The following is an 11,536-nucleotide window of genomic DNA, read 5'->3' as shown; positions in this document are numbered from 1 at the left end:
AGCATGTTGAGGCTCACTATCCAAGTCTAGCCTGTTGGGTTTGTTAGGCCTCTATCCTAAAAACTCCCATAACTCAAGGTTCCAGTGGTTGTCTTATAAGGCAGTTACCCACATAGCAACTCTCATAGGAAAACCTGTGGTGATCTCTACTGGGCAGGTGTTAGGACTCCCATCTGTTCTTCCTGTGAAAAGGTCTTTCCAAGATAGACAAGTACGTGCATCTCAGAGGACACATCTTTGCCTTCATCCTCCACTTGCTTTACTAACGTAGATATAAATTGCTTTCATAAAAAGCACATTTTCAGAGCTATTTCCATCTGTAGTTTCATATGCCAAGGAAATATGTATAGAGCAGGATATTTTACTTCCTCGCACTTGAGATGTTCACAGCTCTAGCCTAGTGTTTATTTCATCTCTTAAAAGCATAGAGGCGGGAGCTTTTCAGAAAAGAGTTTTGTTGTAAGGACAATATCTGTCTCAGAAGTGAGCTTAAAGGCAAGAGCAAGTGAAGACACAGCAAATTGGACTATAGACAATTCTAAGAGGAATTTGCAAGTCTTTACGTCCATAGAGTTGCAGACTTCACAGTGAAGCCTCACTAAGAAACTGTAACCTTCCTGCTACTGCCTGAGTTTAAAAGATGATTTTCAGAGAGATTCTGTGCTATCTCTCAGATCAAATACCAAAGCTAGAACGCATGCCCAAGTTTCTGAATCAGGCTTGTGTCTTCCTATACTACAGCATCCCTATACCATAGCACCCTTGTACAACAGCATCCCTCTATTACAGTATCCCTATACTACAGAATCCCCCTACAATAGCATCTTTACATTGTGACATCCCTATACTACAGCATCCCTCTACCACAGCATCTCTATATCACAATATCCCTACACCACAACATGCCTACATCATGGCATCCTTACATCACAGCATCCCTCTACCATAGCATCCTTATACCATAACACCCCTATAATAGCATCCCTATATCATACCACCTCTATGTCATAGCATCCCTATATGACAACATCCTTCTTTTACAGCATCCCTATATCATAACATCCTTACACCACATCATCCTGTCAAGCAGTAAATATACAAACAAAATGGTTTCTGTTACAATTATAATCTAGACTCTTGATTTCTAGTTTAAGACTTCTTTATTTTTCTTTTTAAATTTATTTTATTTTTAATATCTTTATTATTTAAAACAATCTTAAAATTTAAATATGTTTTGATCATATTCTTATATTTTTCTGCTTACTCTTCTGTGGGGTTCCTTGAGCTCTGAGGGAGACATCCCATTTAGGGTCCAGTGTTCCAAGGTCTCTCATTCTCTGAGTAATGTCTGGCTGTGAGTATCTATATTTGTTCCTATTTGCTGCAGGAGGAAGCTTCTCTGATGATGACTGAACAAGGAAGGCACTGATCCATGATAGTAGAATACCATTAGGAGTTATTTATTGCTACATTTTTTTCTTTTTCTTTTTTAAGACCAGGATTATTTGGTTTTACCCTAGGTCCCTGGGCTATCTAATCTCAGGTTCTTGGTTACCCAACCAGTAATGGAGTGGGCCTTAAGTCAAATTAGCTATTGTTTGGTTACTCCCACAAGTTTTGTGCCAATATTGTCCTGGCATGTCTTTTTTTTTTTTTAGTGTACATAAAATGTTTTATTTTTTTATTACTTTATTTTAAAATTCTTTTCATTTTACATACCAACCACAGTTCCTCCTCCCTCTCCTCCTTCTGCTCCCCCCAACCTTCCTTGCCCCATTGACTCCTCAAAGAGGGTAAAGCCTCCCATAGGGAGTCAATGAAGTCTGGCACATCAAATTGAGGCAGGCCCAAGCCCTTCCCCACTGCATCAAGGCTGAGCAAGGTATCCCACTACAGGGAATGGGATCCAAAAAGCCAGTTCATGCACCAGGGATAAATCCTGGTCCCACTGGCCCTGGCATATCTTGCAGTTAGGACACCATTGCAGATAAAGGGTTTACGGCCAGCTTAGTGTTTATGTTTCTCTTTTGATAGTGTGCAGAGTATCCTCCTGTAACAAAGATGCTGGAATGTAGGGGTGAAGGCTCAATGTAGGCAGCAGATCCAGTTTTTTGTGTTCAATGAGTTATTCAGGTATTGTCTTCTGCAGCAGGGCCTTGCTGTCAGTTTGTGTCGAGCAATCTATAGTCTTGGGAACAGCCTGGGTTGTTTGGGGATTCCTGTGGGCCCTTTTGGCCAACAACTCAATTAGATGAAACCCAAATTCAGTACTGGAAGGGTTGTTTGGTGACAAGAGATGGCCAGTTAGGTCTCTGTCCTCCCCATCACTTGGCAATTTCATATAGATTGCCTTCACATATGTATATATTTAAGGAGGTCTCTGTTGTATTAGGTTTCTATATTACCCCTCAAATACCCCTTAATTTAAGCTCTTCCAACATTCCCTCCCACTATCCCCTCTCCCCTTCCCATCCTCACTTGATCATCTCATTTCAGATCCCCCCACCCATCCACAAATATCTTTTCTACTCCCCTGTCCTAATGAGACCTATCTGTTCACTCTAGTCCCTTACTCTATACCTACCCTCTGTGGTTCTATGTATTGTAGCTTGGTCTTAAAAACTAATATCCATGTTTAAATGAATACATACCATATTTGTCTTTCTGGATCTGAGATACTTTACTCGGGATGATTCTTTTTCTAGTTCTATCCATTTGCCTGCAAATTGCATGATGTCATTTGTTTTAACTGCTGATTAATGATCCATTGCATAAATGTGCCACATTTTCTTTATCCATTCTTACATTGAGGGGCATCTAGGTTGTTTACAATTTCTGGCTATTATGAAGGAACATGGTTGAAGCAAATGTCTCTGTGGTAGAATGAAGCATTCTTTGGGTATATGCCCAAGAGTGGTATAGCTGGGTCTTGAGGTGGATTGATTTCCATCTTCGTAGAAACCGCTATATTGATTTCCAAAGTGACTGTGTGTTTGCACTCCTACTAGCAATGGGAGTTCCTCTCACTCCATATTCTCACAAACCTGAGTTTTAACTTGTTTTGTTGATCTTAGCCGTTCTGACATGTAAAATGAAGTCTCAAAGTAGTTTTGGTTTGCATTTCCCTGATGGCTAAGGATGTTGCACATTTCTTTAAGTGTTTCTCAGCCCTTTGAGTTTCTTCTATTGAGAATTCTGTTTAGATGTGTACCTCATTTTTAAATCTGTTTTTTCTTGATGTCTAGTTTATTGAATTCTTTATCTCTCTATCAGAAGTATAGTTGGTAAAAATCTTTTCCCATTCTGTATGAGGCCACTTTGTCCAAATAACAGTGTCCTTTGCTATGTAGAAGCTTCTCAGTTTGTGAGATTCCATTTATTAGTTGTTGATTTTGCTGCTTGCACCATTGATATTCTGTTCAGAAAGTCCTTTCCTGTCCCAATGAGTTTAATAGTATTCTCCAGTTTCTCTTCTATCAGGTTCAGTGTGTCAGATTTTGTGTTGAGGTCTTTGATCCATTTGAAGTTGAATTTTGTGCAGAGTGATAGATATGGATCTACTTTTACACTTCTTCATGCAGTCATCCAGTTTGGCTAGCACCATTTAGTTGAAGATGCTGTCTTTTTTCTAGTATGTATTTCTGGCTTCTTCATAAAAAATCAGGTGACCATAGGTGTGTGGATTTATGTCTGATTCCTCAATTTGATCGATGTATCTGGTTTTGTGCCAATACAATGCTGTTTTATTAATATAGCTTTACAGTAAAATGTGAAGCCCCCAGCAGTTCTTTTATTATTCAGGATATTATTTAGCTATCCTGAGTTTTTTGTTTTTCCATATTGTTTTTCATAGGGTTTTTATTGCTGTGAATAGACATCGTGGTCATGGCAACTCTTATAAAGAAAACATTTAATCGAGGTGACTTACTTACAGTTTCAGAGGTTCAGTCCATTATCATTATGACAGGGGCCATGGCAGCATGCAGGCAGATGTGATGCTGAAGCTGAGCATGCTATATCTTGCAGGCAACAGGAAGTCAACTGATTCACTGGACAGTATCCTGAGCATAGGAAAACCTCAAAGCCTGCTGCCACTGTGACATACTTCCTCTAACAAGGCCATACCCACACCAACAAAACCCTACCTCCTAATAGTGTCACTCCCTTATGAGATTATGGGGACTAATTATATCTTTCTTTAAAGACTTGAGGTTTTATCATACAAGTATTTCACTTGGTTGGTAAGAGATACCCCAGGGTATTTTATATTATTTGAGGCTATTGTGAAAGGTGTTGTGTCCCTGATTTCTTTCTCAGTCCATCCACCATTTAGGAGGGCTACTGATTTTTGTGAGTTAATTTTGTATCCAACTACTTTGCTAAATGTGTTTATCTGTTGTAAGATTTCCCTGGTAGAATTTTTAGGGGCACTTATGTATAATATCATGTCATCCGCAAATAGATACTTTGACTTCTTCCTTTCCAATTTGAGTCCCTTTGATCTCCTTCGGTTGTTTTATTGCTCTAGCTAAGACTTCAAGTACTATATTTAACAGGTATGGGGAAAGTGGACAACTTTGTCTTGTTCTTGATTTTAGTGGAATTGCTTTGAGTTTTTCTGCATTTAACTTCATGTTAGCTATGGGCTTGCTGTAAACTCTCTTATCACATTGATGTACATCCCTTGTGTTCCTAATCTCTTCAGGACTTTCATCACGAAGGGGTACTGGATTTTGTTAAAGGCCATTTCTGCATCTAATGAGATGATCATGTAGTTTTTGTCTTTCAGTTTGTTATGTAGTGTATTGCATTTATTGATTTACGTTTGTTGAACCATCCCTGCCTCTCTGGGATGAAGCAATGCTCCTTCTGTTTCTAGTTTGTGGAATAATATGAGGAGTATTGGTGCTAGCTCTTCTTTGAGAGTTGTGGATTTTTGTGCTAAAACCATCTGGCCTTGGGTTCTTTAAAAATTTTATCTATCTATCTATCTATTATTTATTTTTTGTTGGGAGATTTTAATGACTGCTTCTATTTCACTATGAGTTATAGGTCTGTTTTAATTGTTTATCTGATCTTGATTTAAATTTGGTAAGTAGTATCTGTCAAAAAAATTATACATTTCTTTTAGATTTTCTAATTTGATGGAGTACAGGTATTAAAGTATGTTCTTAGGAGTCTCTGGATTTCCTTCCTGTCTGTTACTATGTCCTCCACTTTTTTTGTTTCTAATTTTATTAATTTGAATATTCTCTCTCTGACTTTTAGTTAATTTGTGTAAGTGTTCATCAATCTCATTGATGAACCAACTCTTTGTTTCAGTGATTCTTATTAATGTCCCTTTGTTTCTATTTTATTTATTTCAGCCCTGAGTTTGATTATTTTTTGATGTCTATTCTTTTTGAGTGTCATTTATTCTTTATTTATTGTCCTAGAGGTTTCAGGTTGCTGTTAAACTACTAGTATGAGATTTCTCCAATTTTTTTTTTTACTGTAGGGGGTTAATGCCATGAAATTGCCTCTTAGAACAACCTTCATCATGTCTAATAAGTTTGGGTGTGTTGTGTATTCACTTTCATTCAACTCTAGAAAGTCTCTAATTTTTTTGTTATTTTTGTTTTGATACATTTTTCCTTCAGTAATGAGTTGTTTAGTTTCTATGAGTTTGTAAACTTTCTGTTGATTTTGATATTTAGCTTTAATCTGTGGTTGTCAGGATACATGATGTTATTTCAATTTTCTTGTACTGTTGAGACTTGCTTTGTGTCTGAGTATGTGGTCAATTTTGGAGAAAGTTCCATGAGGGGCTGAAAGAAAGTACATTCTTTTGTGTTTAGGTGAGATGTTCTGAAGTGTTTGTTAGATTCATTTGTTTTATAATGTTGGTTAGCTCCAGCATTTATATGCTTAGTTTTTGTGTGGATGACCTTTCTATTGGCAAGAGAGGTGTATTGAAGTCTCCCACTACCACTGTGTGAGGTTAATTTGTGATTTAAGTTACAGTTGTGTTTCTTTGTGAACTTAGATGTATTTGTGTTTGAGGGATAGATGTTAAGAACTGAAATGTCCTCTTGATGGAGTTTTTTTTTCTTTCTTTCTCTTTTGATGAGTATGTAGTGTCCTTTATCTCTTCTGATTAGTTTTTGTTTGAAGTCTGTTTTGTCAGATATTAAAAGAGCTACACCAGCTTGTTTCTTAGATACATTAGCTTGAAATATCTTTTTCCAACCGTTTACCTTGAGGTGATGTCTATCTTTGATGTTAAGGTATATTTCTTTGATGCTGCAGAAGGATGGAGCCTGAAATCCCATCCATTCTGTTAATCTGTGTCCTCTTATTTGGAAATTAGGTCCATTGATGTTGAGATATGTCAATGGTCAGTGATTGTTGATCCCTGTTATTTTGTTGTTTATGTGTGTGTGTGTGTGTGTGTGTGTGTGTGTGTGTGTGTGTGTGTGTGTGTGTGTGTTGCTTCCCTTCTTTTGACTTTGCTGGTGTTTTCATGGTTATAGTTAACCTGTTAAGGTTGGAGTTTTCCTTCTAGCACATTTTATAGGGCTGGATTTGTAGATATTACTTAAATATAGCTTTTTCATGAAATGTCTTATTTTTTTTGCATCTATGGAAATTGAAAGTTTTTCTGGTTATAATAGTCTGGGCTGGCATCTGTGGTCTTTTAGAGTCAGCAGTACATCTGTCCAGGCCCTTCTCTCTTTTAGTCTCCATTGAAAAGTCAGATGTGATTCTAATAGATCTGCTTTTTTTAAATGTTACTTGGTCTTTTCTCCTTGCAGCTTTTAATATTATTTCTGTGTTCTGTGTGTTTAGTTTTTGGATTATTATATGGTGTGGGGACTTTCTTTTCTGGTCCAATCTATTTGGTGTTTGAATGCTTTTTGTATTTTGGTAGAAATATTCTTTAGGTTAGAGAAATCTTCTTCTATGATTTTGTTGAAAATATTTTCTGGGCCTCTGAGCTGGGTTTCTTCTCCTTCCTCTCTTCCTGTTATTCTTATATTTGGTGTTTTTAGTGTCCCAGATTTCTTGGATGTTTTGTGCCAGGGATTTTTAGATTTACATTTTCTTTGACCAATGTATCTGTTTCTTCTATCATGTCTTCAATGCCCGAGATTCTCTCTTCCATCTCTTGTATTTTGTTGGTAAAGCTGCCCTCTGTGTTTCCTGTTTGAGTTCCTAGATTTTTCATTTCCAGTTTTCCCTCAAATTGGGTTTTTATTGATTCTATTTCCATTTTCAGATCTTGAACTGTTTTTATTCATTCCCTTCTATTGTTTTTGTTTTCATAATTTTCTTAAAGAATTTATTTGTTTCCCCCTTAAAGATCTCTATTGTATTCTAAAGGCTTTTTAAGGTCTTCTATTTGGCTTCAAATGTGTCAAATATTAAAATGTGTCAAATAGGTCCTGCCATGTTGGGTTCTAGTTGAGACACATTGTCCTAGCTGAGTTGATTGTGTCCTTAGGCTGGTGTCCAGGCATCTACAATTGGGAAGATTGTAATTCTAGGTGCTTATATCTGATTTTGTCTTTGTTGGGTGGGTGTTTTGTTCCTTAGTTTTTGTTTCCTCTCTGGATTTTGGAGAATGTGATGGCTGTGTGTTGCCTATAGGAAAATCTTCAGGAATCTTGGTAGGTATGGCCACTGGGAGTTCCAGGTAAAATGTGTTTCTGGGTATTGGGACTTGAGATTTAAGAATGGGGATGGCCTGAGGGTAGTTGAGGGGCTTTGCAAGAGGGAGGAAAGCTGGATATTCCATCAAGATCTGCTTAGTTAGTCCTCTGGGAATGGGGGCAGTGAGTTTCAAAAGGTCATAGCAGGAAGTCTACTAAAGAAAGAGCTGAGGATGAGAGTGGGGGATTGGACTTGGAAGAATGGAGCGGGAGGCAACAATGGGACTTCTAAGTCACTATAGTTTGTTGGACTTAGAGACAAGGAATTCTTGTTGTTAAAGTAAAAAGAGTTCTCTTCTAAAGTTTTAGGCTAGTCTGGTCTACACAATGAGATCCAGGCCAGCAAAGTTATAGAGAGAGACCTTTTCTTATTAAAAAATATGGTAAAATAAAAAGGTGTTTTCTATCTTTAGTTCATACCAACTCTCCTGCATGCCTTTCCTTTTTGCTAACTTGAAGATCTTCTAAGACACAGCACAGATAGATGTCAACCCCCCCCACTGAAGCCTTTTCTAACACTCCCAGACTATGAGTTCATCATCTTGAACTAGGGGGGCAACTGTACTCGGTTCTCAAATTGGGTGTTTGAAACCAGGGGTTGGACTTTATTAGTGTTTGTGTCTCCATGATTAAGAGAAATACCTGTCAAGAAGATAGCACTCAGTGGAGATTTTCACAGCAGTGAGTGAAAGAATGAATACACCAAGTGATCCATGCTTGGATTCAGATAGGGGAGGGGAGGGTGGTGTCAGAATCAGGTGGAGTTATGGTCACATTGCCTAGAGCAGGTAGCTTGGGGGCAGAGGAAAGATCATTGAGCTTCAGTTGAATTAGCCAGCGACAACTGACTTTTAGCAGTTGTGTGACTCTGTGTCACTCTGTACATGTACAAGCCTATGCTAGTCACTTCTCATCATTATGACAAAGCTAAGAAAACAGCTTAAGGGAGACAGGATTATTTTGACACACCAGCTTGGGACCTACCCTTCAATAATGAATTCTTTAAAAAAGATGTATTTATTTTTATTTTATATTTATGACTATTTTGCCTGCATGTATATGTCTGTACACTGTATATATTCAGTGTCCTTGGAGGCCAGAAGAGGGCTTTGGATCCACAGGAACTGGAGTTATAGGCATTTGTGAGCCACCATGTGGGTGCTGGGACCAAACTCAGGTTCTCTGCAAGAGTACCAAGTGCTCTTACCACTGGGCTGCCTCTCCAGACTCAACACAAGAATTTGTAAGTGGTTTCATATCTCAACCATAACAAAGTCTTTGGTTCTTTTCCCAATTTTAATTTTTTTGTATTTTATTTATTTATTCATTGTGGTGGTGGTGGTGGTGGTGGTGGTGGTGGTGGTGGTGGTGGTAGTGGTGGTGGTGTATGTGTGTGAGAAAAGAACTTTTAGGAGTTTTCTTCTACCATGTGGGTGTCATGGACTGAACTTAGGTCATCATGCTGGCTGGAAGTGCTTTCATCCACTGATCAATCTAACCAGCTCATCTACTTTTCTTAGACATAAAGAAAATTATCCTCACCTTTCACACCAGTGAAAGAAATTTTAGAAGGAACCAGAGAAAAATGACACTAAAACATTGAGTTTGTGAAGAGCTGTGAAGTCAGGTACCAAGGACATGGTAGAAAGGCTTATCTCAGGCCTGGAGGACAGCCAACCTGTGACCCTACATATCTGGAAAATGGGCAGCCCAGGGCTCCTCCCAGACAGACAATCCAGATGAGTGTGCTGATTGCACTGACATGGGTCAGCTAGATTTGTGGTACCAAGCCATAGCCCATGGTGATGCTATCAGAGGCGGGGTGGATAATTGCCTGCTTGATGAACCTTTTATGATAAAATGAAGAAGTGTTAAATATATGCACTGATGGGCTGAAGAATGTAAGGCTTGGGTTGCTCGAATTCTTCTGATGGTGAACCAACTTTCAGTGTCTGTACCTGGTGCTACTCTAGAGAATTATGCCTGGCTCCTTGAGGTTCAAATGCCCCACCTCGCCTTAGGCAGAAGGTGAGGCTCAGGGAGGGTTTCCTAAGTGAGTGTTGCTGGTTCTGTGGACTTTCAAAAAAACAAAGGGAGAGTCACCTAGTGGAAGGAAGAGCCCTGTATTTCAGCATAGGCCAATTGACAAACTTGGACTTGGCACTCAAATTCTGCCTACACAAGGAAAAAAAGCAAACCCAGTTAAAGTCCTTCATGTCACTCCAGAAACATCTAAGACTCAACCTTGGTGAACACTGGAAACATAGAAGCTAATGAAACTTCAGCAGTCACAGGGAAAAGCTAGCGACCAAGGCAGCAGGAGAGATTTGAGTCCTCTGGCTTTGGAGAACTTCAGTCAGATCACAGGTAGCTGCAGTCTGCCCAAAGAAAGTGAGAAGACAAAGACTTTCAGATAAGCCTTCATTAAAATATACAGGGGAGATGACTGTCTCAAAACTTCTAGCATTACAAGGAAAGTAAGCCATTCACCACTTTGATGCTCACAATGAAAGCACAGCCAGTTCTTCCAGCAGCCCAGTCGGGCTATAAGCAATGACTGTCTTCTGTGTGTGTTTTAGTATGGTTTCTATTCCTACAACAGACATCAGAGGCTAGTCTCTTGGTGATTTATAAACAACAGAAGTTTATAATGGTTCCATGGTTTTTTAATCTGGGGAAAGTTTCAAGACAGAAGGGCCAGTGAGCTCAAGCAAGAAAGAAAGAGATAGAGTGAGCAAGTGAGGGCAAAGGGCCCAAACACATAAGAATTTACCATGAAATCCACTTCCATGATCATGATGTGATGCTGATGATTAATCTTAATTATCAATTGGATTGAATTAAGAAACTCCTAGGAGATTAGGATCCTGAATCCACCTCTAGTGCTATCTCTGGTAGCATTTTGAGATGAGTAGATCATGATGACTTTGAGCTAATGAATGAATCAATCCTCAGTGGGTTAAGCTATGAAAGTGGTAAAGGGTGGGAAATATGGCTTTGTAGGATGAGGACTGACTGGGGGCTTGAACTTGGGGTTGTATTTTGGCTATGGCTTCTTGCTCTGAGCCCTTTCTTCTGCTCCCTAGCCACCATGATATATGTTGTCTGTCCACCCTCCCTCTCATGATGGACTGACACCTCCAAAATCTGTTTTTGGGTCTGAACCGAAGTATTTCCTCCTTTGTTAAATTGTTAGAATTGTTGATGGTCATTTATTAATGAATTCTTGAGAGTAGAACTTTCAGGACCCAAACTCTGTTTAGAGGCCTCACTTTTCAACCCTCTTATAGTAGAGTAAACATTTAATAGCAGATTTGGATAGGACATTGAAACCATAGCTTTGTACAGGAGAGATAGTAAGCCTCAGAAGCAGGCACTGTGTGCCATCACACACCGATTTCAGAGCTCCGACAGAAACACAAAGTTTTGAGCTTCCCTCTAAGATCAGCATGGATTACAGCTGCACCTGTCAGCCATGTACAGAAAAGATCTCAGCATTGCTGTCCCTGCCCTTGTTCTATCTACCTGTTCAGGTCAACTGGAATTACTCGACAAGGCACAGTCAGAGGAATTAGGATTATTAAATATTTAAAAACATTTTTCTAAGAAAAGCAAACAAACTTTATTAATGATAGAAACATTAGCTAGTCTACTTTTCAAAAAGTATTTTTAAAGTACATAAAACTGGGAACATAAAGTAGAAGCTATCTCTAAAGTAGGGGGGATTCACTAACAAGGAATATTTTATTCAGTTCAAGGCAATGAATAGGAAAACCTGAACAGAGTAACTCTCACTAGGAGATGATTAATTATCCCAATTGTCTGAAGAAAATTGTAAATAAAAA

Source organism: Peromyscus californicus, unplaced genomic scaffold (genome assembly GCF_007827085.1).
Source record: "Peromyscus californicus insignis strain IS unplaced genomic scaffold, ASM782708v3 Scaffold_4__1_contigs__length_199733344, whole genome shotgun sequence".
Taxonomy (NCBI): Eukaryota; Metazoa; Chordata; class Mammalia; order Rodentia; family Cricetidae; genus Peromyscus; species Peromyscus californicus.
Note: the sequence above shows the minus strand (reverse complement) of the source record.